This window comes from Anomaloglossus baeobatrachus, chromosome 4, assembly GCF_048569485.1.
Source record: "Anomaloglossus baeobatrachus isolate aAnoBae1 chromosome 4, aAnoBae1.hap1, whole genome shotgun sequence".
Taxonomy (NCBI): domain Eukaryota; kingdom Metazoa; phylum Chordata; class Amphibia; order Anura; family Aromobatidae; genus Anomaloglossus; species Anomaloglossus baeobatrachus.
This window is the reverse complement of record NC_134356.1, coordinates 637,077,196-637,102,172: the sequence shown is the minus strand read 5'-3', so window position 1 is coordinate 637,102,172 and position 24,977 is coordinate 637,077,196. Positions and strand designations below refer to the sequence as shown.

The following is a 24,977-nucleotide window of genomic DNA, read 5'->3' as shown; positions in this document are numbered from 1 at the left end:
CGAGTACCCGAGTATACTGGAAGTCATTGGGGCACTGGAGTACTTTTCCAAAATATTTCCTGGAAAAATGCTTGAGTTTCCCATTGACTTACATTATACTCTCATACTTGAGCTGCGCCCATCTGAGCATCTAACTGCTGATTTCGAGTACCGAGCATGGTAGTGATCGCTCATCACTATTATTATTATTATTTCATAGGTTTTTACACTTTTATTGACAAATCCATCAATTTTAGGTAAAGATTCAATATTTACGGTGTAGACTCTTATTTTTCAAGACTTCTGCCTTTCGCCCTGGCATGTTGGATATCAGCTTCTGGGCCAAATCCTGACTGATGACCCATTCTTCTTGTCTAATCAGTTCTTGGAGTTGATCATAATTTATTTGTTTTTGTCTGTCAACCAGCTAACAGCTTTTGGAGGTGTCTGTGGGAGTAACACTTTTTTCCATATAGTCTGTGTCACAACCACCATTGTGCAATAATTATGCAACCTGATCACTCTGTGAAGCGAGATCTATTTAAAGCAGATCTCAGTGCGGCGTCTGTAGACAGCTGTCGAACAGAAAATCCAGGTTAATCTATAATGAGGCAACTCTGACAAACATGTAAGTAAAGGTTCACATAACTGCATTATATGGGAGCGTTGCCACGGCAACGGGGGACACAACAGGATCAAACACGGCCTTGTGACACCGCCAGCGGATAGGGAAATGTGTAAGGGTTAATTTACTGTAATGAATGGTACTGGGATTGTGAGGGTAAGAGACTGAGGCTGAGCTCACACCACTGTAGATTCCCTCTTCCGAGAGAATCAGATGACATTCGGATACGCTAAATTTTTCCATTCTGTAAGTTCACGAAAATCGGAAATCAGTCTGATGATCTCCATGCACCCATAGGCTTTTTCTCATACCGAATCGAATCTGTAAATATGAGGATTCTAAGACGATCCTAAATCTGGAAATTAATCTAAGAAAAAAAAATGAAGAACTCCTGTGCCGCCCCCGCGACATCCGACGAGCTGCTCGGATCCGGATCCGCAGTGGCTTGAGGGGTCTCTGGACCTGAGGTGGGGTCGCGCGGCTGCTCGAAATGGAAAAAGGGGGAAAAGATATTTACAAAAGTGGGGTGAAAGGGTTAGATAGTGTTCGTGATGCCAGTGGGATACCATCGCTGCTGCGTTTGGGAGAGAGCGCCCGGGAGCGATGGAATAGCAGCTCGTGATCTTAACCCCTCCGTGGGCAGGGGGACAGTGTCTCGGGGCTCGGTGATAGTTGGCTGGGGACCCGTCGGGAGTAGAGGGGCACAACGTACTCACACAGTCCAGAGATGCTGACACCGACACCGGGTAAACCAAAGTCCTGAATGCCCTGTAACCTTTGGTTGAACACGCTGGGTCCGTGCCCTTTTGGCGTTGCTGGTTGGTCTGAAGCCTTGTCCCTTGGCAATGTGTTTACTTTGTGTGAATCCCTTTTGCCTGAAACTACTTGGGTCCCGCTCACCCTGCTAGCCACGCAGGTGTGGCTAGCAGGGTGAGCTTGCTCTCAGGGTTCACACTTGACAGGGACACCAGCCAAACAAAAACCCTTGTTGCCTCCCTCCAGTGTCTGATGTCCACACCAGGTCGGGCGGAGCCAAGCGGTTGGCCCCACCCACCGAGGAGTTCACAGGCCTGGAGGCGGGAAAAGTGACAGTTTAGTGTTGGAGTTTGAGGAGTGAGGAGTAAACACTTGGGTGTCTGGGTTTGTGGCCCAGGCACTGACAGCAAGGTTGGCAGACGGTGGTGGCCGTCTGCAGGAGTGGTGGAGCAACGCGGAACCGTAGGACCGGGGACGGGCGACGGCCCGCTGGTACCGACCGGGGAGCGAAGTGAAGCCAGCACACACAGGCAGGGCCATCGGACCCCGACCAGGCTTGGAGCCGCCGTCAATAGTCAGATCCGAATGTGACTGGAACCCCAGGGGTTTCACAACAGCAAAAGTCCTGATTGAAGGCAACCGCCCACACCGTGAGGGTATACAGCTACCGTCTAACGCTAGAGACCCAAGGGCCAGAGTCTGAGGGCAAACGGGCTCCTCCGGTACCCATACACCGGGAAGCGGACTACCGTTGGGAATCCATAGTAGTGAGCAAGAGGACATCAAGGTGCAGGGAAAGACAGCCGCCATCACTTGTCCGGGGAGAAGCACTGCAGCCGGCTGCGGGACCCGTCCATCCAGCCATTTGGTTTACCTGTTGCTGAGTGAGTACACCCGTGCCATCCGGCACCGCGCCGCGCTGTCCCTGCAACCCTGCACCTCACCGACCCTGCCTCCCCGTCACAACATCATCGGGCCCCGGGACCACCGACCCCTACCCACGGAGGGGGAAAACAACATCCCAGCTGCTCCTTACCATCACTCCCGGGATCCCCGTCACCAGCATCGGTGGTGCCTATCAACCTACCAGGAGCAGAAACCACCGCAGCTGTCAGTGGGCCCCGTCCATCCAGCCGTGTGTTTTACCAAGGACTTTGCATTCGTCATTGGCTGAGTGAGTACCACCGTGCCGTACGGCACAGCGCTGCCCCCGCGACCCTGCACCTCACCAGGCCCCGTAACCTGCCTGCCATCCATCCCTACCCCTCACCGGGCCCCGGGACAACCAACCCCCCTACCCACGGAGGGGAGAACCAACATCCAAGCTGCTCCCTGTCATCGCTCCCGGGATCCCCGTCCAGAGCAGCGGTGGTGTCACAACCTCACCCCAACCGTGGGTGGCGTCACGGACTAAATCCCCCAAACCAACCACCCCTTTCACTCACGGGCGAGGAGCGCCGCTCGAGTCCCCGGATCCGGCCCACCGCTCGAGCCACCGATCAGCCATCGCAGCAGCGCCGGACCCGAGCGTTAGCGAGAGCGCAGCAGTGACGGCGTCCTCCCCGCTCGCGATACATAAAGCTCCTTCTCAGCCTAGGGTGCGTGTACCCTGCCGTGCCCTGGCCCCAGCCTGGTTGTAGCACAAGGCCGCCGATCTGCCCTCCATGGCAGTACCGTGCCCCCTGTCACTACCCCCTGCGACCGGGGTTCCAGCTCCTTCCAGGCCAGGCCAACGTCTGCCACCTGGGACGGGTACAGGAGCCCAGCTCCGCAGCGTGACCTTTTCCTGTCACGGCTCACTGACTACCCTCTGACTACTCCTGACACTTCTGGCCCTCCTTCTACTATCCCTCCCTCAAGCCGCCCAATGGGTGTCTGGTGCAGAGTGTTCTTCAGGATTTGTGTATACCTGTTCTTAGCAACACCAAAGGGACAGGACCCGTAACCAAGGAGGAGCGGGCACCATGCAGAAGGGCAGATTGCACGGCACCCTTGTGACGACCTGATAGGCCAGGGCATCACACTCCCTTCCCTTCCCAAGGTGCCTATACACAGGGCCTTATTTGCCACTGGGCACCCAAGGTTCAGTGCCTAGAGTGGCACTTTCTGGAAGCAAATGTTTTTATTTTTTTTACCTCCCCTCCTCCTACATTAGTCAGACTAATAAATCTGCTGTCTTTTCGGAGAGGAGGGACACACCACCATTTATTTATATCCAGGTCTTTAAGACGCAAATACAAATAGACGGACGCCGGAGCCTGCAGAGGATACTCACCGGGACCAGGAGAAGGTCAACGGACACCAGAGGAAGAGGAGGGCGACGGACTCTGGAGCAGGTAAGCACTTGCAGAGCTGAGCTGAAGATTCATAGGGAAAGTAGAGAGAGGGGTCAGTATAAGTAGGCTCAGTATGGAGTGGAGGCTGGAGCACTATAGGGGACTCAGTATGAAGAGTGGGGTAGTGTTTGAGTGGGTCTCAGTGTAAGACCTGTTAACATTTATATATATAGGTTAAAAGACTGTTTGGTGGACTTCCTTGATGCTGCCACCTGCTGTCATAACAGAGAACAGCAGGCAAAAGCCCCTGCTGATCCAAGTGACTTGGTACAGTTTGAAACAGGAGGAGGAGGAGGCTACATGTGGCTTTTTTTGGGAGAGAGGAGTGTGCTCGAGTGGGCTGAAAAACAGAAGGCCTCAGTCTGCCCTGTTTTCCGAGGTCCAAGTACCTTAGAGTGTTGCGTGGTGTCCCCCCCAAGACACAGATCCAAAGAGGCTGGATGTGGAGCGAGGAGCCAGCCAGCACGTGCAAGTTACAGATCCGGGACAAAGACTGAACTTTAGAGGTGTCTGCGGCGGAATACGGGCCCCAACGGTGACGAGGTACCCCACGCTGAAACCTGCAGTTAAGTGTGCACACTACTTTTAGTTAGGGACAGATAGGAAAAGATTCTGCACTGTGTTATACGAGTAAGGTAACAAGGACTCTGCGTTTTTTTTGTTTAATAAGGATTTCTGTGTTTTGCTTTTGGGAGTACAATCTGAGGCTTCCTACCCTTGACAAGTTAGTCAAAGTAGTTGTATGTATATTGCATTATCTCTACTGCTGTGCTCCCTTCCCTCACTTTTCCTCCACCTGTGTTGTGCAATACATTATTAAATTTGCATTGATTAACCCCCGTGGTTCCGTGCAGTCCTTGCGTATCCCGTTACCTGCAGGTTATTACATCAGCATTAGGCGTCAGGTAGCGTGGTGGTCTTAGTATAATGAGTGGGGCCGCATAGAGGTCTCATTATGGAAAAGGGTCAGGCAGCATTGGGAGCTCATTATGGAGAAGGGGCAGCATGGGAAGTTCAGTATGGAGTGAGGCAGTGTAAGTGCTCATTATGGAGAAGGGCAGCATGCAAGGACATTGTAAAGAGGGGGCAGCATGATGTGAGGACAGTGTGCAGATCATAGTTCAAAAATGAGGAAGGTGTGGTGGGCATAGTATATAAGGGAGGACAGTGTGGTGTTTTAGTTTATTAGGGGGCAGTGAGACAGTTATAGTACACAAGGGCGGACAGTGTGGTGGTCATAGTATATAAGTGGGGACAGTGTGGTGGGAATATTTTAGGAGAGGATAACGTGGAGGCCATGTATGTTAAGAGGGACAGTGTGGATTGATATTTTTTTTGCAGGGAGCACAGTGAGGAGCAATAGTTTTTTCAGGGGCACATAGGGCTTATATAAGGCACAGCATTAGTGGTTATTTTAATTCAGGAACATTATAATAACAATGTTATTTTTCAGGGCACCATGTTGGGATGTGCTGCAGAAGACCGGAGAAGAGGGAAGTCTGCAGAGACGAGCTGTAGATGTGAAGTAATTATGGAGTCAGGCAAATGAGAAAACAGCGATCGGTGAGTGAATTATAACACAGACATTACATTACACTAACATTTGCACATGTTTAGGGGAAGAAATTACTGGAGGACTTCTTTAATATTTGCAGAAGAATTTACTGTCATTTAATATTCAAATGAGGGCGCTTCGGTGCAATATTGGTGTGGTCTTTGCTTCGGTGCACTGTTGGTGTGGTCTTTGCTTCGGTGCACTGTTGATGTGGTCTTTACATTGGTGCACCATTGGTGTGGTCTTTGCTTCGGTGCACCGTAGGTGTGGTCTTTGCTTCGGTGCACCGTTGGTGTGGTCTTTGCTTCGGTGCACCATTGGTGTGGTCTTTGCTTTGGTGCACCGTAGGTGTGGTCTTTGCTTCGGTGCACCGTAGGTGTGGTCTTTGCTTCGGTGCACTGTTGGTGTGGTCTTTGCTTCGGAGCACTGTTGGTGTGGTCTTTGCATTGGTGCACCGTAGGTGTGGTCTTTGCTTCGGTGCACTGTTGGTTTGGTCTTTGCTTCGGTGCACCATAGGTGTGGTCTTTGCTTCGGTGCACCATTAGTGTGGTCTTTGCTTCGGTGCACCATTAGTGTGGTCTTTGCTTCGGTGCACCATTGGTGTGGTCTTTGCTTCAGTGCACCATTGGTGTGGTCTTTGCTTCGGTGCACCATTGGTGTGGTCTTTGCTTCGGTGCACCGTAGGTGTGGTCTTTGCATTGGTGCACCGTAGGTGTGGTCTTTGCTTCGGTGCACTGTTGGTTTGGTCTTTGCTTCGGTGCACCATAGGTGTGGTCTTTGCTTCGGTGCACCATAGGTGTGGTCTTTGCTTTGGTGCACCGTTGGTGTGGTCTTTGCTTCGGTGCACTGTTGGTGTGGTCTTTGCTTCGGTGCACTATTGGTGTGGTCTTTGCATAGGTGCACCGTAGGTGTGGTCTTTGCTTCGGTGCACTGTTGGTTTGGTCTTTGCTTCGGTGCACCATAGGTGTGGTCTTTGCTTCGGTGCACCATAGGTGTGGTCTTTGCTTCGGTGCACCATTGGTGTTTTCTTTGCTTCAGTGCACCGTAGATGTGGTCTTTGCTTCAGTGCACCATTGGTGTGGTCTTTGCTACGGTGCACCATTGGTGTGGTCTTTGCTTCGGTGCACCATTGGTGTGGTCTTTGCTTCGGTGCACCGTAGGTGTGGTCTTTGCTTCGGTGCACCATAGGTGTGGTCTTTGCTTCGGTGCACCATTGGTGTGGTCTTTGCTTCGGTGCACCGTAGGTGTGGTCTTTGCTTCGGTGCACCGTTGGTGTGGTCTTTGCTTCGGTGCACCATTGGTGTGGTCTTTGCTTCGGTGCACCGTAGGTGTGGTCTTTGCTTCGGTGCACCGTAGGTGTGGTCTTTGCTTCGGTGCACCGTAGGTGTGGTCTTTGCTTCGGTGCACCGTAGGTGTGGTCTTTGCTTCGGTGCACCGTTGGTGTGGTCTTTGCTTCGGTGCACTGTAGGTGTGGTCTTTGCTTCGGTGCACTGTAGGTGTGGTCTTTGCTTCGGTGCACTGTAGGTGTGGTCTTTGCTTCGGTGCACCGTTGGTGTGGTCTTTGCTTCGGTGCACCATTGGTGTGGTCTTTGCTTCGGTGCACCATTGGTGTGGTCTTTGCTTCGGTGCACCGTAGGTGTGGTCTTTGCTTCGGTGCACCGTAGGTGTGGTCTTTGCTTCGGTGCACCGTAGGTGTGGTCTTTGCTTCAGTGCACCGTAGGTGTGGTCTTTGCTTCGGTGCACCGTAGGTGTGGTCTTTGCTTCGGTGCACCGTAGGTGTGGTCTTTGCTTCGGTGCACCGTAGGTGTGGTCTTTGCTTCGGTGCACCGTAGGTGTGGTCTTTGCTTCGGTGCACCGTAGGTGTGGTCTTTGCTTCGGTGCACTGTGGTGTGGTCTTTGCTTCGGTGCACTGTAGGTGTGGTCTTTGCTTCGGTGCACTGTAGGTGTGGTCTTTGCTTCGGTGCACCGTTGGTGTGGTCTTTGCTTCGGTGCACTGTGGTGTGGTCTTTGCTTCGGTGCACTGTAGGTGTGGTCTTTGCTTCGGTGCACTGTAGGTGTGGTCTTTGCTTCGGTGCACCGTTGGTGTGGTCTTTGCTTCGGTGCACTGTGGTGTGGTCTTTGCTTCGGTGCACTGTAGGTGTGGTCTTTGCTTCGGTGCACTGTAGGTGTGGTCTTTGCTTCGGTGCACCGTTGGTGTGGTCTTTGCTTCGGTGCACTGTAGGTGTGGTCTTTGCTTCGGTGCACTGTAGGTGTGGTCTTTGCTTCGGTGCACCGTAGGTGTGGTCTTTGCTTCGGTGCACCGTTGGTGTGGTCTTTGCTTCGGTGAACCGTAGGTGTGGTCTTTGCTTCGGTGCACCGTTGGTGTGGTCTTTGCTTCAGTGCACTGTAGGTGTGGTCTTTGCTTCGGTGCACTGTAGGTGTGGTCTTTGCTTCGGTGCACCGTAGGTGTGGTCTTTGCTTCGGTGCACCGTAGGTGTGGTCTTTGCTTCGGTGCACCGTTGGTGTGGTCTTTGCTTCGGTGCACTGTAGGTGTGGTCTTTGCTTCGGTGCACTGTTGGTGTGGTCTTTGCTTTGGTGCACTGTAGGTGTGGTCTTTGCTTTGGTGCACTGTTGGTGTGGTCTTTGCTTCGGTGCACTGTAGGTGTGGTCTTTGCTTCGGTGCACTGTTGGTGTGGTCTTTGCTTTGGTGCACTGTAGGTGTGGTCTTTGCTTTGGTGCACTGTTGGTGTGGTCTTTGCTTCGGTGCACTGTAGGTGTGGTCTTTGCTTCGGTGCACTGTTGGTGTGGTCTTTGCTTCGGTGCACTGTAGGTGTGGTCTTTGCTTCGGTGCACTGTTGGTGTGGTCTTTGCTTTGGTGCACTGTAGGTGTGGTCTTTGCTTTGGTTCACTGTTACACTCTCGTATTTGTATTTTGAGTCTTTTATTTTTATTGACAGTATTCCATTTGTAAAAGTGAGTGTTGTCTAAAATCAGCTTGCATTTCTGATTTTACAACTCTTACTAAGTGAGCACTGTAAATCAAGACAAGGGATTCCGGTGTCTGCGCCGGAAACGGCGGTCAAGTATGCGATATGCAGACTCCCCGCTAGAACCTGTCAAGGGGACACGGCCTTGCTCAACACAAGTGCATTAAGCGAGGCCGCACCCACTAGACGAGTTCTGCCCGGGAGTCTGCATATGGCATACTTGACTGCTGTTAGTGCTCTGGGAGGATTCACAGGTCTGTAGACATAGAGTGACACATAGACTGAGTGCAGACTTGTCATTCTAGCCCTTATAACCCCTTATAGCTAATCTGTGTAAGATTTTTGTAGGGGAACTGTCCCCTATATAAATGTTTATGTAGGTAAGCAGAAAAATAATTTTCACCCGACAAACAAACATTTTGCTTGTGCATTGGGTGATATGACAGCCAGTTTAGTTAGAATCAGTTTCCGATTAGTGGTAACATTGTAAATGCACCTCAAAGATTAACTAAACTTTTGGGAAATTCGTTTTTAATGTTTTATGCCAATAATTCTGAGCAGATTGGTGGAGAATCTGTTCCTGAAACCACCAACAACAGCTGAAAAGTCTTCTTAGGCTAGGTTCACATTTCCGTTGTTTTGCATTAGTCACATGCGTTGCTTGACGCATGTGACTGGTGCGTTGTACAACGGATGACAAAGAACAGAATCATTGTCGGACTCCGTTGTGTGCGGGGGGCGGAGTGCGAGGTGGGTGGAGCCAAGCAGGGCCGTGGCGCTGAGGACGTCAGTGCCGCGGTCTGCATGGCTGGGGACAGGTGAGTGTGTGTGTGTGTGTGTGTGTACATGCGGAGTGCGGGAGGGGGCGGAGCCGAGCGGGGAAGTGTCGCCCTCCCTGCACACGTAGCCAGGGTAAATATAGGGTAAGCAAAGCACTTTTTGCTTGGTTACCCAATATTTACCTTGGTTACCAGCTTACACCGCTTAGCGCTGGCTCCCTGCACACATAACCAGGGTAAATATCGGGTAACTAGGCAAAGCGCATTGATTAGTAACCCGATGTGTATCCTGGTTACGTGTGCAGGGAGCCAGAGAGAACACGCGCAGCAAAAGCCTACGGATAGCGCTGCTCAAAAAACGTTATAGGCTGTGTTCCTTCCGCCCGGCGGTCAGTCATTTCACGACTGATCAGTCGGGTGGAGAATGCAACGCAGCATCATCAGTCACAATCCGCCGCTCATACAAGTCTATGGGAACAACGGAATCCGCTAAACGGATTCCATTGTTTACCAGAGCAGCAGATTGTGACTGATACAATTTAACGGACGTGTGAACCTAGCCTTAGTAGATAGCATAGAACACAGAGCGGATGCAGCTGAAAGTCATAGTCCTGTCTCCTAAGCGGTGCACTTCTAAGGGGTCTTTTGAGCAATCTATAGGGGTCTGGGGAGCCAAACCCACATCAATGTGCTTAGAATTAAAGGGCTTAAAACATAGAAGATAGCTCCCAAAGTTAAGGTATTTTTAATAGTGCTCCTGCCTGCACCTAATCAGTACTTGGTTCCTCTAAGGTTCGCAGTCGGATGATGGCTGGTAACAACTCTTAGGCGGGCTTTGCACGTTGCGACATCGCAAGCCGATGCTGCGATGTCGCACGCGATAGTCCCCGCCCCTGTCGCAGGTACGATATCTTGTGATAGCTGGCGTAGCGAAAATTATCGCTACGCCAGCTTCACATGCACTCACCTGCCCTGCGACCGTCGCTCTGGCCGGCGACCCGCCTCCTTCCTAAGGGGGCGGGTCGTGTGGCGTCATAGCGACGTCACACGGCAGGCGGCCAATAGGAGCGGAGGGGCGGAGATGAGCGGGATGTAAACATCCCGCCCACCTCCTTCCTTTTGCATATCCTACAGAAGCCGCGGTGACGCTGGTAGATGTTCCTCGTTCCTGCGACTTCACACACAGCAATGTGTGCTGCCACAGGAGCGAGGAACAACATCGGAACGTCGCGTCAGCGTAATTATGGATTACGCCGACGCTGCACCGATGATACGATTACGACGCTTTTGCGCTCATTAATCGTATCATCTAGGCTTTACACACTACGATGTCGCATGCGATGCCGGATGTGCGTCACTTTCAATTTGACCCCACCGACATCGCATTTGCGATGTCGTAGTGTGCAAAGCCCGCCTTAGTATCTCCTTACCATTGATAAAGACATACAAGAGCTACAGTTTCATGTCATACAATTATGTGTCTGGCTGGCTTTGGTTCTGGTGATGTAATCATGTATCAATAGTGATGCTGGTGATGTAGTAGTGATTTGAGACTGGTTCTGGTGATGTTGTCATGTACAGATGGTGGTTCTTGTGATGTAGCCATGTACAGATGGTGGTTCTGGTGAGTGACATAGTCATAATTTGAGGTTAGTTCTGATGATGTAGTCTTGAACTTGGTTCTGGTGATATAGTCATGATTTGAGGTTGGTTCTGGTGATGTAGTCGTGAACTGAGGTTGGTTCTGGTGATGTAGTCGTGAACTGAGGTTGGTTCTGGTGATGTAGTTGTGAACTGAGGTTGGTTCTGGTGATGTAGTTGTAGATGTAGCAATATTTAATTTATTAGTCTTGATAGTAGATCATTATAGGGTCAGGCTGCCAGACTAAATATATAGCTGTCTCAATTAGTCCATACGTCAGCCAAATGACTATCTGACTAAAGCCACTATAAACTATAGACAGGTGTCCCATCATTCATCTGGCAGCTATCTCCCTGGCTTTTCCATTCACAGGAGCACTCACTTTGTTGAGTGCTCTTGTGTTCTCTATGAGACAAACACTACTAGACATCTCTGGCAGTGTACTCATCTCCTAGAGAAAAAAAAGATCCACAGTCCGAAATTGGACATGCTGGGTCCTCATCTCCCTGACAATCAGACTGTTGACCGAATGTGTCTATCTCCGATGGGTGTCGCTGCTCTCTGGTTCGGTGCCTCCTCTCTGCAGTGATCACCGTCCTCCTTCTTCTGAGATCCATGTGCATGTCGCGTCCTACGTTGTGCACACTAGTTGGCATTGAGGTCCTGTATTGTAGTGCGCATGCGCGGAAGGTCTCTGACCTTTCCTTGCGTCTGCGAATTACAGTACTTTGATCTGTCCTCAACAGGGCAGATCATAGTGCGCCTGTGTAGGACTGCAATGCTGGTCTGTATAGAAGGAGGATGGAGATCACTGCAGAGATGAGGCGCCGGACCGGAGAGCAGCGACTCCCATCAGACCAGACCGCCCCCCCCTAGGTGAGTATTATAAAAGTAATTTTTTACGTTGTACAGAGCAGCCTGGGCTCTTATATACAGTATTTTAGAATGCTGTATATAAGGGATCACTTGTGGTGGCTGCAGCTTATAGTTGCCAAATCTGGTGACAGGTTACCCTTTAAGTGCTGCCTGAAAAATGGTTCGGTTATCTGTTTTAGGCTAAGTTCACACTTCAGTTGTTTTCAATCCGTCAGGTCCGTCAGCAACGGATCAGTTGTTTTTTAGATGTTAGGCTAAGTTCACATTTCCGTTGTTTTGTATCAGTCACATGCGTCGCTTGACGCATGTGACTGATGCGCTGTACAACGGATGACAAAGAACAGAATTCTTTGTCGGATTCCGTTGTGTGCGGGGGGCGGAGTTCGGGGGGGAGGGGAGCCAAGCGGGGCCGTGGCACTGAGGACGTCAGTGCCGCAGGGACTGCAGGACAGGTGAGTGAGTGTGAGTGTGTGTGTGTGTGTATGTGTGTGTGTGTGTGTGTGTGTGTGTGTGTATACACACATGCTGAATGTGGGAGGGGGCGGAGCCGAGCGGGGGGCGGGGCCAGGCGCTGAGGATGTCAGTGGAAGTGCTGCGGTCTGCATGGCTGGGGACAGGTGAGTGTATGTGTGAGTGAGTGTGAGTGAGTGTGTGTATGTGCATGTATGTATGTATGTGTGTGTGCACATGCAAAGTGCGGGAGGGGGCGGAGCCGAGTGGGGGGCGGGGCCAGACGAGGGTGTCAGTGGCAGTGCTTGTCTGCATGGCTGGGGACAGGTGTGTGTGTACATACATGTGCGGAGTGCGGGAGGGGGCGGGGCCGAGCGGGGAAGTGTCGGCCTCCCTGCACACGTAACCAGACTAAATATCGGGTAACAGCAAAGCACCCGATGTTTACCTTGGTTACCCGATATTTACCTTGGTTACGGGCCTACACCGCTTAGCGCTGGCTCCTTGCACCGTAACCAGGGTAAATATCGGGTAACCAACCAAAGCTGGTGACGTGTGCAGGGAGCCAGAGAGCATGCGCAGCGAAATCCGACGGATCTCGCTGTTCAAAAAACGTTACATGCTGCGTTCCCCCCGCCCGGCGGTCAGTCGTTCCACGACTGATCAGTCGGGCGGAGGGTGCAACGCAGCATCATCAGTCACAATCCGCTGCTCACACAAGTCTATGGGAGCAGCGGAATCCGCTAAACGGATTCCGTTGTTTACAAGAGCAGCGGATTGTGACTGATAGATTTTAGCGGAAATGTGAACTTAGCCTTAACTGATGCAACGGATGTGTTTTTCACAGGATTCCTTTCACAGGAATCCTGTGAAAAAACTGATCAGTTGCGTCCGTTACATCCGCTGTACGTCCGTTTTTTGACTGATCAGTTATGATCCGTTTGTGTTTGGGACAGCCCAGTGGGCGTGCCAAACATGCTGGGCATGCTCAGTAGAGCATGGCGGAATCCAGCGCTGGATTCCGTCGTAAGACGGATTACGACGGAATCCAGCACCATAGACATACATTGCAAGTGTGGCGGATGGCGACGGATTCCTGCGCGGCGCGTTAATTTTGACGGCCCGAAAAACGTTACATTCTGCGTTGCTCCCCGCTCGGCGGTCAGTCAAAAACGACGGACCGCGACGCAGCGGATGCAACGCAGGGTCATCAGTCGCAATCCGTCACTAATAGAAGTCTATGGGGAAATACAGGATTCCTGCAAAATATTTTGCAGGATTCCGTAATTCCTCAAGGCTACGGATTGTGACTGATGCAAAACAACTGAAGTGTGAACTTAGCCTTAACGGCATAGTGTCTTTGAAAAAATGAAGCTGTTAAAAGAAGCCATCTATCTAACTACCTACCTATCTGTAGGAGGTGGTCAGTTTATCACCACTCCTACGGTGGGTACATGATATTTGATGTGTCGTGTACCGAATGTACTATAATATGATTGTGTAATAGAAAGTGAATGTCTGAAGTGCTGCTGCTGGAGAATGTGAGCTGGCGATGGAGTCGGAGTACTGTAGCAGTTGGCGCCACCTAGTGGCTAAGAGTTTAATTTGTTTTAGTGTATACTGTATTTTACTGCATAATGTGTATTTTATAGTAATTGTATTCTGTAATGTATATTAACTAAATATAGCAGCATTGGGTGCTTCCTGAGTACTAAGGGATCTGAGGGCAAAGGTGGGAGGAGTAACAGATGACCAGGGAGGTTGGCTGTAGAGACAGGCAAGAGAGAGATCAGTTCTGCAGCGAGTGGAGTGTGAATGGTGGTTTGTAACTTGGGCATATCGGGGAACCTGGAGGTATTTTCCAAGTGTCCGGAGCCTATGGCTCATCTCGCAACGGGCTTAAAAAGAGTCCAGGGACTAGGCGGATGTGCCCGGGAGAGTGTTCCTCTGGACGGACCTAGGGAAGTCAAGGAAGGGGTTGGAAGCTGGCTGAGGCAGTGAATGGACACGGGTGGCCGCGGAGAGAACAGGGGGGAAAAGGAGGCTTAAGCCCAGCAGCTGTAAGACTAGGTTCCAGGCGGCAGGTTAGGCCAGAAGAAGTACCTCAGGAAACAGTGGCAGTGTCGCGGGCGGTGGGGTGCTGCGCTCGCTAAAGCTGCTCTGGCTGCTGCTCGGTGGCTCGAGCGGTGGGCCGGATCCGGGGACTCGAGCGGCGCTCCTCGCTCGTGAGTGAAAAGGGTGGTTGGTTTGTTTGGGGATTTAGTTCGTGACGCCACCCACAGGTTGTGGTGAAGATGGGCACCACCGCTGCTGGTGACGGGGATCCCGGCAGCGATGGTAGGGAGCAGCTGGGATGTTGTTTTCCCCCCTCCGTGGGTAGGGGTTGGTGGTCCCGGGGCCCGGTGGTGTGACGGGGAGGCAGGGTTGGTGAGGTTCAGGGTTGCAGGGTTGCAGGGACAGCGCGGCGCGGTGCCGGATGGCACGGGTGTACTCACTCAGCAAGAGATGCACAAAGTCCTCGGTAAACCAAACGGCTGGATGGACGGGTCCCGCAGCCGGCTGCAGTGTCTCTCCCCGGACAGGTGATGGCAGCTGTCTTTCCCTGCATTTTTGTGTAGTGTCTTGACTACAATGGGTCCCCAACGGTAGTCCGCTCCCCGGTGTATGGATGCCGGAGGAGCCCGTTTGCCCGCAGGCGCTGGCCCTTGGGTCTCTAGCCTTAGGCGGTAGCTGTATACCCTTACGGTGCGGACAGTTGCCTTCTAATGGGTCTTTGGCTGTTAGGAAACCCCTGGGGTTCCTGTCACACTTGGATTTGACTGTTGACGGCGACTCCAAGCCTAGTCGGGGTCCGATGGCCCTGCCTGTGTGTGCTGGCTTCACTTCGCTCCCCGGTCGGTACCGGTGGGCCACCGCCCAACCCCGGTCCTATGGTTCCGCATTGATTAACCACTCCTGCAGATGGCCACCACCATCTGCCAACCTTGTTGTCAGTGCCTGGGCCCCAAACCCAGACACTCTCCACTTCACTCCTCTCACTTCAACCTCCTCCACTGTTGTGTCACGTTTCCCGCCTCCAGGCCTGTGAACTCCTCGGTGGGTGGGGCCAACCACTTGGCTCCTCCCCACCTGGTGTGGACATCAGACCCTGGAGGGAGGCAACAAGGGTTTTGTGTTTGGCTAATGTTACTGTCTAGTGGGGGTGGGGGTGTGTGTGTGTTACCTGTGACGACCTGGCTAGTCCAGGGCGCCACAGCAGCACAACCAGATGTTATTGACCAGGTCTGTTGAGAAGGTGAAAGAGTTAAATAAATGTTTACATTTGTTTTGCCCCTAGCTCTCCGGTGTCCTGTGTGTAACTAAACAATCCAAGATGACAACCAATGGTGGAGTGATGGACGCTATGCTGAAAACTACAGTAAGTGTCACACACACTGCCCGAAGCGGTCTTCAAGCACCAGCTCTTTCTGGCGAAGGGGTGTGGAGCCCTCATGGCTCGGCAATTGCACCTTCCTTCAAGTGGTACTGCAAGCAGGGTTGATCTCTGCACAACCTGTCAAGTTGGGCTGGGGGGAAGACACCTGAGAAGAGCAAGTTACAGGTCGTGGTACTCGGATGGAGGAGATGGACTCCAGCCTGTGGCCATCCGTGAAGAACTCTCAAATATGTATATATTGCCTGGTGAAGTTTCCCTCAGCACGCAGCTTTCCCATGCTCTGCTATACATCTTTACCTCAGCTCCCAGCTTACCCTTGATATCAGAGCATGGAAAAACTGAGTGCTGAGTCAAAAATGTTTAGCAGAGCATGGGAAATCTGGGTGCTGAGGGAAAGAGCCATGCTTGTATCTTTGTCCCCATCCTGGTACATATAATCTCCATCACGCCGCACAGTAAAAAAAAATGTGATGATTAATTATACTCACCTTCCCTCTGCTGCCCTGGTGAGTGGTGTTCTCTTTTGATACAGTTTTTCCACAAGCACTTATATACCCCTGCAGAAGAACACGCTGTATACTGTACATACACAATATTACATGCATAGTATACTGTGCACAATATTACATTTACTGTATAGTATACCATATACACACTTATATATGATACAAACTACTATATACATTATATGCCCTTTTCTATACACTACACACATATGCACTTGTGACGCCCTGGCAAAACCAGGTAGTCACAAATAGGCCCCCGCATAACACCTTCCCTCATTAGGAAATACACAGCCAACCAGTAAACCCTAGTCACTTCCCCCTTAGGGACAGATAGACACACCAGTGGGCGTGGCCAGGTGGTTGGGACACGCCCACCCAGGGGCCCAGACAGCCCGGGGCGGGAAAGTAAACAGTTGAGTTTTGTCTAGAGTTCAGTTTGGAGAGGAGTGTAGGCTGGAGCTAGGGGTAGCTCCAGCAGGAGAGTTCAAGTTGAACAGTACCAGGGTAGGAGCCCTGGTGCCACTGGCTAGGAGGCAGACGGTGGAACTGAGGTGGACTGGGACAGGGTTGTAGCCCGCCGGTACCGACCCGGGGAACCGACCCGGAAACCAAAGCGCAAAGGGGGGTACTCGGACCCTGAAGCCAGGACCAGAATCAAGTGGCACTGGTTAATTAACCGATTGAGGCCAGGACTAGAGGTCTTGTCCCATCCAAAGTCCCTCATAGAAGACAACAGCCCACCGATTAGGGATAAGAGGTCACCACCAGGGCCCATAGATCCCACGGGCCAGCGTCTGCGGGCACGACTCCGTAGGCCACATCCAGCCGGGAGCGGACTCCTGAGTTTCACACTAGGAAAGTCCACCTTACACAAAGCAGTGCAGGAAAAGGATAAAAACCACCAGCCGGGTGGGGGACCAGAACGCAACCGGCCGCGGCACCAGCCACCATCACCTTAGTTTACCAGAGACTTGTGTGTTTTACTAGCAGTGAGTACACCAGCAGCCCCTACGGTCGCCATCCCCTGCACCGAGCCACCGGGTCCCAGGGCCAGCATCCCTACCCACGGAGGGGTTAACAACTTGCTGCGCAACATCTCCCCCGGGCGCCCCGTAACAGCAGCGGTGGTGTTCCACCTTACCACACACCGTGGGTGGCGTCACGAATGGCCTAGCCCGTACATCTACGTCCCCCCAATTTTATTCGGCATGTCCGCGAGACCCCCGGGTCCGGAGACCCTCGAGCCACCCACCGGAAGGTCCGGGCCCGAGCAGCGGCGGCTTATGGCACGGGGCGGCACACACTGATATACACTATCCACATACACACTGATATACACTATATACTACCCACATACACACTGATATACACTATATACTACCCACATACACACTGATATACACTATATACTACCCACATACACACTGATATACACTATATACTACTCACATACACACTAATATACATTATACATGTGGCGCCCCTGACCTAGTCAGACACCACTGAATATTGCACCCACGTCTGGGTCAGTACAAAACAGGTAATCCCAAAGGCTGACTAGGGAGAGGACACACACAGACACTTAGTAACCAGGACACACACAGAGCTTAGAGGGGACCCCTGGGCAGACACAGGGAGGGGGCGTAGCCCTCGCATCCCAGCTAGTGGTGGGTGGTGAGACTGGAAGCTACATAGTGTGCAGTGGCAGCAAGAGGACAGGAGTGAGCAGCCGCATCTGAGGTGTAGAGCAGAAGAGCAGGACACTGTCAGACCCTGCACCTGCAGTGGCTGCTGGCGGAGGAGAGCGGCTACCCAGTGGTGCTGCCTGAAAACCACCTAGTGAAGAGTTGGCTGAGTAAGGAGAGTAATGGTAGGCCAGGCCCGCACGGGGAAACAGGTCCCCAGAGTAGGTTGGCTCACGTTACCACCAGAGAAGTGAGTAAAAACCCTGAAAGACATTGCTGTTTGTGTGTGAGTTCTTCTGCGACCTGTGGTACTACACACTTACACTGAGCCCCTGGGGCCAGCCTCACTCTCGGGAGGCCACAACACCAGACTGCATTTACCATCAACCCCAGAAGCTCCCTCAACTGCAGTGGCGGTCACCCCCTGACCGCAAATACCGGGAATGGCGTCACGATTCCCATTGAAGTTAACCTACCTGTGGCCAGAAGATTCCCAACACGTGAAAACCCTGATGCGTCCAGCAGGTGAGCAACGGGGCTTCACATCTGGCATCACGAAAAGGATCAGGATTAGACCTGTACAGACAGGTGACCGTGCGCCTTGGCGGTCCGCATGAAAAATTTGAAGCGCCGCCATATTGCCAAAGCAGAAAGCGCGCCAAGAAACAACAACCGCCCACGAAGAGGTGTGGCTATCCAGGGATCCCCTGGAGTGTTCTGACCTCACGAGTGATGGAGGCGGATCTGTCTCGAGACGGCGGGAAGTTACAAGTCTGCTGCAAGAGACGAAACTGAGTGGGTGCAGAGAGAACCTGGTGAGCAGCGACACATTGAGAATGGCGTCCGCACGCAGCGAACCAGAACCAGGCTCCGCTGCCTGGTGGGACTGGGAGCTCGCAGAGTTCTGCGACCGGCTGCAAGCGCGGATCCTCCAGCAGGTGATGGAAGGTGGCTCAGAGCTTCGGGAGCTGGCTGTGGCGGTTTGGGCCTACGAGAGGTGGACCGCGCGGCTAGTGCCACACCGGGAAGTGACTACCCAAACCCCCTTGTTGATGCCTTTGGGTGAGTCCCACGCTGACCCTGCCCGCTCAGGTATGCTGATCCCGCCGGCGCTGTTACCTTGGCTTGCCACAGTTCCCGCTGTGATCCATGATGCGCTCCCGACTGAAGTCCCTGCTGCGACGTCCGATGCAGAAACGTCCCGTCCGGCCAGACCATGCCGCAGCCATGCCCGGCCAGACAAGACCAGGACGCAACGCCGTCTACCCCTGCCTGCAGAGCAGAAGCAGCCACCGCGCCCCAGTCGCCGACTGAAGAGCCGGGTCCTGTGTCCCCGCCGGGAGAAGACCCAGTATTCCTGCGGCTTAAAGAGGAGCTGAGTGCACGCTTTCCCAAAGACCTGGTGGACAAGTATTTGGTCCCCAGGCAGTCATCTGGACCCGGAGCGGTCCCAGCAACTTCTGTGGCTAAGAAGAGCCCACCACCCTGGCCCTCTGATGAAAGGCTATTCCCAGCGCTGCTGCCGGTGCAACCGGAGGAGTGATCATCACCACTAAGGAGAAGGAGAGGCCTGGAGGCTGAAGTAACAATCCCCGAGCAGCTGAAGGAGGATGCAGCACCCTTAGGAAGTAAGGGAGGACCGGAGGTCACGCTGTTACCTTACTCCCGCTGGGAAGAGGTTACGACACCCCCTGCTGAAGAAGACACAGTGGATATGTGGCACCCTGGACTAGCCAGGTCGTCACAGGTACTACAACACGACACCCCCACCCCGAGATAGGCACATCAGTCAGACACAAAATCCTTGTTGCCTCCCTCCAGGGGCTGATATCCACACCAGGTGGGGTGGAGCCAGGCGGTTGGCCCCACCCACTGAGGAGTTCACAGTCCTGGAGGCGGGAAAAGGAAGTGAGTCAGAAGTAAGTAGGAGTCAGGAGAGGAGCAAAGTGGTAGTAGAGGAGCAAACTGACTGTGTCAGGGTACGTGGCCCGGGCACCAAGAGCAAGGTTGACAGACGGTGGTGGCCGTCTGCAGGACAGGCGGATCGACGCGGAACCGTAGGACCGGGGATGGGCGGTGGCCCACCGGTACCGAACCGGGGAGCGAAGTGAAACCAGCACAAACCGGCAGGGCCTGCGGACCCCGACCAGGCTTGGAGTCGCCGTTAAATAGGTCAAATCCGTCAGTGACCGGAACCCCAGGGGTTTCCTAACAGCCAAGACCCGATTGAAGGCGACTGTCCAACCAGCAAAAGGAAATACAGCTATCGCCACAGCTAGAGTTCCAAGGGCCAGAGCCTGCGGGCAAAAGGGCTCCTCCGGCACATATACACGCTGGGGAGCGGGTTACCGGTGGGAAGCCATCGGGACCGAACATACACAAAGGTGCAGGGAAAGGCAGCCACCACCAACCGTCCAGGAGAAACCACAGCAGCCGGGACCTGTCCATCCAGCCGTTTGGTTTACCAGAGACTTTGCATCCATTTGTGGCTGAGTGAGTACTACCGTGCCACCGCGCTGCGCAGTCCAAGCGACCCTGCACCTTGCCAACCCGGCCTCCCCGACACCTCACCGGGCCCCGGGACCACCAACCCCCTACCCACGGAGGGGAGAGAAACATCCCAGCTGCTCCCTACCATCACTCCCGGGAACCCCGTCAATAGCAGCGGTGGTGCCCAACCTCACCACAACCCGTGGGTGGCGTCACGGACCAAATCCCCAAACCGAACTACCCCCCTTTCACTCACAGGCGAGGAGCGCCGCTCGAGTCCCCGGATCCGGCCCACCGCTCGAGCCACCGAGCAGCAGCAGCAGCAGCACCGGACCCGAGCGTGGTGAGCGCAGCGCCCCGCCGCCCGCGACAGATATCTTCATGCCCAGCATGTACGTGACCTGGGAGCCCGCAGACAGTGAAGTGATAGTGATGAGGAGGCCAGCAGAGGACGGCGCCGCGTGAGGACAAGACTACCACCTGTGCAGCCTATCCCAGACAAGGAGAGGGAGATGGTAACGGCTCGAGACCTAGAGGAGAAGCAGTCCCTCCGAAAAGCCAAGCACCAGGTGAGAGGTCCCATCCGCCGCCGAGTGGTTGAGGAGTTCAACCTACGAACCGGCTAGGGGTTTATTGTGGATGCTGGTGTCAAGGAGGGCATCTTCGTGTCAAGAAGAGATGTCCACGCCCACCTGCAGAGAGGACACCCCAGTCATGACCTAAGAATGGGAGACATTGTCAAATACACCAAGCACAAGGGTGAAAGAGGCTGATTTGCCCTAGACGTGGTACCATGCCCGAAGAGCTCCAGCTACAGCCCCGCAGCTGCCACCCAGTCACCAAGGTCACCACCATTAGTACAAGCTCAGCAACTACAGCAAGCTGAAAGTGTACAAGCTCAGCAACCACAACAAGTTCAAAGTGCTACACAGCCAAACTCCAGGTTCCAGAGCATGCAAGTGCTACAACCTGATCATGAGAGGAGGAGGTCGGTGTAAAGCAAGTAGAGAAAAGTACAGTAAAGTTACAAGTTACAGTTAAAGCAACGTTTACCTGTTTAAGATGATGTGCCCACAAAAACTATTGTGTGAAACTACCTCTTTTGCACCTGGTTTTGTGCAGTTTTCTAAGGACCATAGGCTATGAACTGGCTATAGCCACAAACTCTCGCAGTGTATGTGGTTACCCCAGAGGTACCAACCTAGAGCACACCTGTTTATGGGGCCTGGCTCTGCACCATCAGGGAGCATGCCTGTGATGGCGCTTGCTATCCAAAAGCCAAGAACACGCCCATTTAAGGAGCCTGGCTCGCCTACGACAAGGGAGCACGCCTGTTTATGGGGCCTGGCAGTGGGTACCCTGCTTGAAGTGACCCTGACCGAGAACGCCACCTCTACATTCCTGCCAGAAGTGGCCGAAGACGCGGCTCAAAAAGGGAGGCTTACCTTTAAACCACCAACCTCAAGAAAGAAGATCAGAGGATTTTGGATGGGTTAAGGACTTGTGGGTGGTGATGTATGGTACCTGGTTTGAAGTTTTAAATGTCTTAACAGTTTGTATTGCAAATGTTTTTGTCTTTGCAGCCTGAGGACGTGCTGATGATAACTAAGGGGGAATGTGGTGCCCCTGACTTGGTCAGGCACCACTGAGTATTGCACCCACGTCTGGGTCAGTACAAAACAGGTAATCCCAAATGCTGACTAGGGTGTGGACACACACAGACACTTAGTAACCAGGACACACACAGAGCTTAGAGGGGTCCCCTGGGCAGACACAGGGAGGGGGCGTAGCCCTCGCATCCCAACTAGTGGTGGGTGGTGAGACTGGAAGCTACAGAGTGTGCAGTGGCAGCAAGAGGAGAGCAGTGAGCAGCCGCGTCTGAGGTGTAGAGCAGAAGAGCAGGACACTGTCAGACCCTGCACCTATAGTGGCTGCTGGCGGGGGAGAACGGCTACCCAGTGGTGTTGCCTGAAAACCACCTAGTGAAGAGGTGGCTGAGTAAGGAGACTACCGGTAGGCCAGGCCCGCACGGGGAAACAGGTCCTCAGAGCAGGAACGCATCTACTCGGCCTGCCAAACCTGCTGGTGAGGGTACTGGATGTACCTCACCGAACCACACAGAGTCCGCAGCATCAAGAGCAACAAGGGGGCCCATAAGTAAAAGAAGGCAAGCAGCCAGCATTACGTGGTCCACGCTGTCAGCAAACGGGCCAGAAAGGGGAGAACGGCAGTTGCGACTTCCCTGGGTGATCCCCGCAGTACTACAAGTCAGGGGTCACCCCACACAAGAAGGGCTAGGAAGGCGAGTCAGCAGTCACCCCTGGATCAGCCTGAAGGACACCTGGTTCCACCTGGTTCATCATAGCATTGCCTGGGTTGGCTCACGTTACCACCAGAGAAGTGAGTAAAAACCCTGAAAGACATTGCTGTTTGTGTGTGAGTTCTTCTGCGACCTGTGGTACTACACACTTACACTGAGCCCCTGGGGCCAGCCTCACTCTCGGGAGGCCACAAAACCAGACTGCATTTACCATCAGCCCCAGAAGCTCCCTAAACTGCAGTGGCGGTCACCCCCTGACCGCAAATACCGGGAATGGCGTCATGATTCCCACTGAAGTTAACCTACCTGTGGCCAGAAGATTCCCAACACGTGAAGACCCGAGGCGTTCAGCAGGTGAGCTACGGGGCTGCACATACACTACCCCCATACACACTGGTATACACTATATTCTGCATACACACTATTACATATACTTACCTATGCAGAAGTCAGTCTCCAGGACCAGCGGGGCCTTTACATCCCTGCCCCAACCCAGGACAGTAGCCATAACCAGTGACGTCTCTGGTCTGCAGGCATACCTCCCAACCATCCCGGATTCTGCGGGACTGCCACGTGTGTCCCGCAGCCCCGCGGCTCACAGCTGATGTCCCGACTCCTCCCCTCAGTGCAGTGAATAAATTAAATTATCATCAGCTCTGGATTTTTGGGGCGGCCGGGACTCTATCCCGTGGAACTGTGAGTTCATTGTTTCAAAGGCAGCAGCTCTACCACTGAGCTACTGCCTGTATTGAAACCCATAGGAAGATTTTGTTATCTTGACCTCTATACTGCAAGTTAGACACCAGAGGCAGATTATTCAGCTGCAAAGATGGATGGAGGGATGGATGAATGGAGGGATGAATGGAGGGATAGAGGGAGGGATGGATGGATGATAGAGGGATGAATGGAGGGATAGAGGGAGGGATAGAGGGAGGGATGGATGGATGATAGAGGGATGAATGGAGGGATGGAGGGATGGATGGATAATAGAGGGATGAATGGAGGGATAGAGGGAGGAATAGATGATAGAGGGATGAATAGAGGGATAGAGGGATGGATAGATGATAGAGGGATGAATGGAGGGATGATTGGAGGGATAGAGGTAGGGATAGAGAGAGGGATGGATGGATGGATGATAGAGGGATGAATGGAGGGATGATTGGAGGGATAGAGGTAGGGATAGAGGGAGGGATGGATGAATGGATGATAGTGGGATGAATGGATGATAGAGGGATGGATGATAGAGGGATATATAGATACATGACAGATAATAGATAGATACATACATGATAGATAGTTAGATAGAATCATAGATAGATGGAATCATATATAAATAGATAGATAGAATCATAGACAGATAGATAGATAGAATCCTAGATAGATAGATAGATAGAGGGATAGATAGAATCATAGATAGATAGAGGAATAGATAGATAGAGGGATAGATAGATAGATAGATAGATAGATAGAATCCTAGATAGATAGAAAGAATCCTAGATAGATAGAATCATAGATAGAATCCTAGATAGATAGATAGAATCATAGATAGATAGAGGAATAGATAGATAGATAGATAGAATGATAGATAGATAGAGAGATAGATAGATAGAATCATAGATAGATAGAGGGATAGATAGATAGAGAGATAGATAGATAGATAGATAGATAGATAGAATCATAGATAGATAGAGGGATAGATAGACAGACAGATAGATAGATAGCTAGAGGGATAGATAGAGGGATAGATATAGATAGATAGATAGATAGATAGATAAATAAATACTGCATCTCTTTGTAGGTGAAGGAAAGAGTCAGATTCATTTGTTCCCATAAAACTACCATAAAGAAATGAGGAAAAAAATACAAATACATTTTTTGTTTTTTTATCTTCACCACCTAGAGGGAGAGGAAAAGAGGATTGTCTAGCTGCCCAGACACGGATGTTTTTAACCTAGATAGTGGCATTTTAGTTAGGTACCCGGAATATTGAGATTTACCTTGCCGTTGGTTTCCGGGCTTACATGCATTGGCCAATTCATAAACTAAAAATCTCATTTTTCATATAGCAGTAATGCAGTACCAGAGTTCCCTTATACATTGATGGCATTTAGTGTGCGGCTGTATCCATTTTGTATTTGCTATGTTTTTTCAGCTGGCACCTATACACGTTTTTTGGAGGGAGCTGAAGCTCTGAGTTACCAAGCGATGGCCTCAAAACCTTAATGATTTAGAGATGATCTGCTAAGAGGAGTGGAGCAAAATTCCTCCAGACACGTGCGCAAACCTCATCATCAACTACAAAAACATCTGACTGCTGTGCTGCCAACAAGGGTTTTGACACCAAGTATTAAGACTTGTTTGCCAGAGGGATCAAATACTTATTACTCTCTGCAAAATGCAAATAAAGTTATATAATTTATACAACGTGATTTTCTGGATTTTATTGTGGATATTTTAGCTGTCACTGTTAAAATTAACCTACCCTTAAAATTATAGATTCTTCATGTCTTTGTCAGTGGGCAAACTGACAAAATCAGCAAGGGATCACATACTTATTTACCCCACTGTATACAGCA

At 52.0% G+C, this 24,977-nt stretch overlaps 1 long non-coding RNA gene across 1 annotated transcript; it reads left to right on the top strand.

The window, feature by feature from the left end:
• The first annotated feature begins 536 nt into the window (after window positions 1–536).
• LOC142301980 (uncharacterized) lies at window positions 537–24,720 on the top strand. Its single transcript, XR_012752914.1, has 3 exons — window positions 537–607; window positions 15,302–15,382; window positions 24,554–24,720. It is a non-coding gene; the product is annotated as an uncharacterized LOC142301980 (long non-coding RNA).
• Window positions 24,721–24,977: the final 257 nt, after the last annotated feature.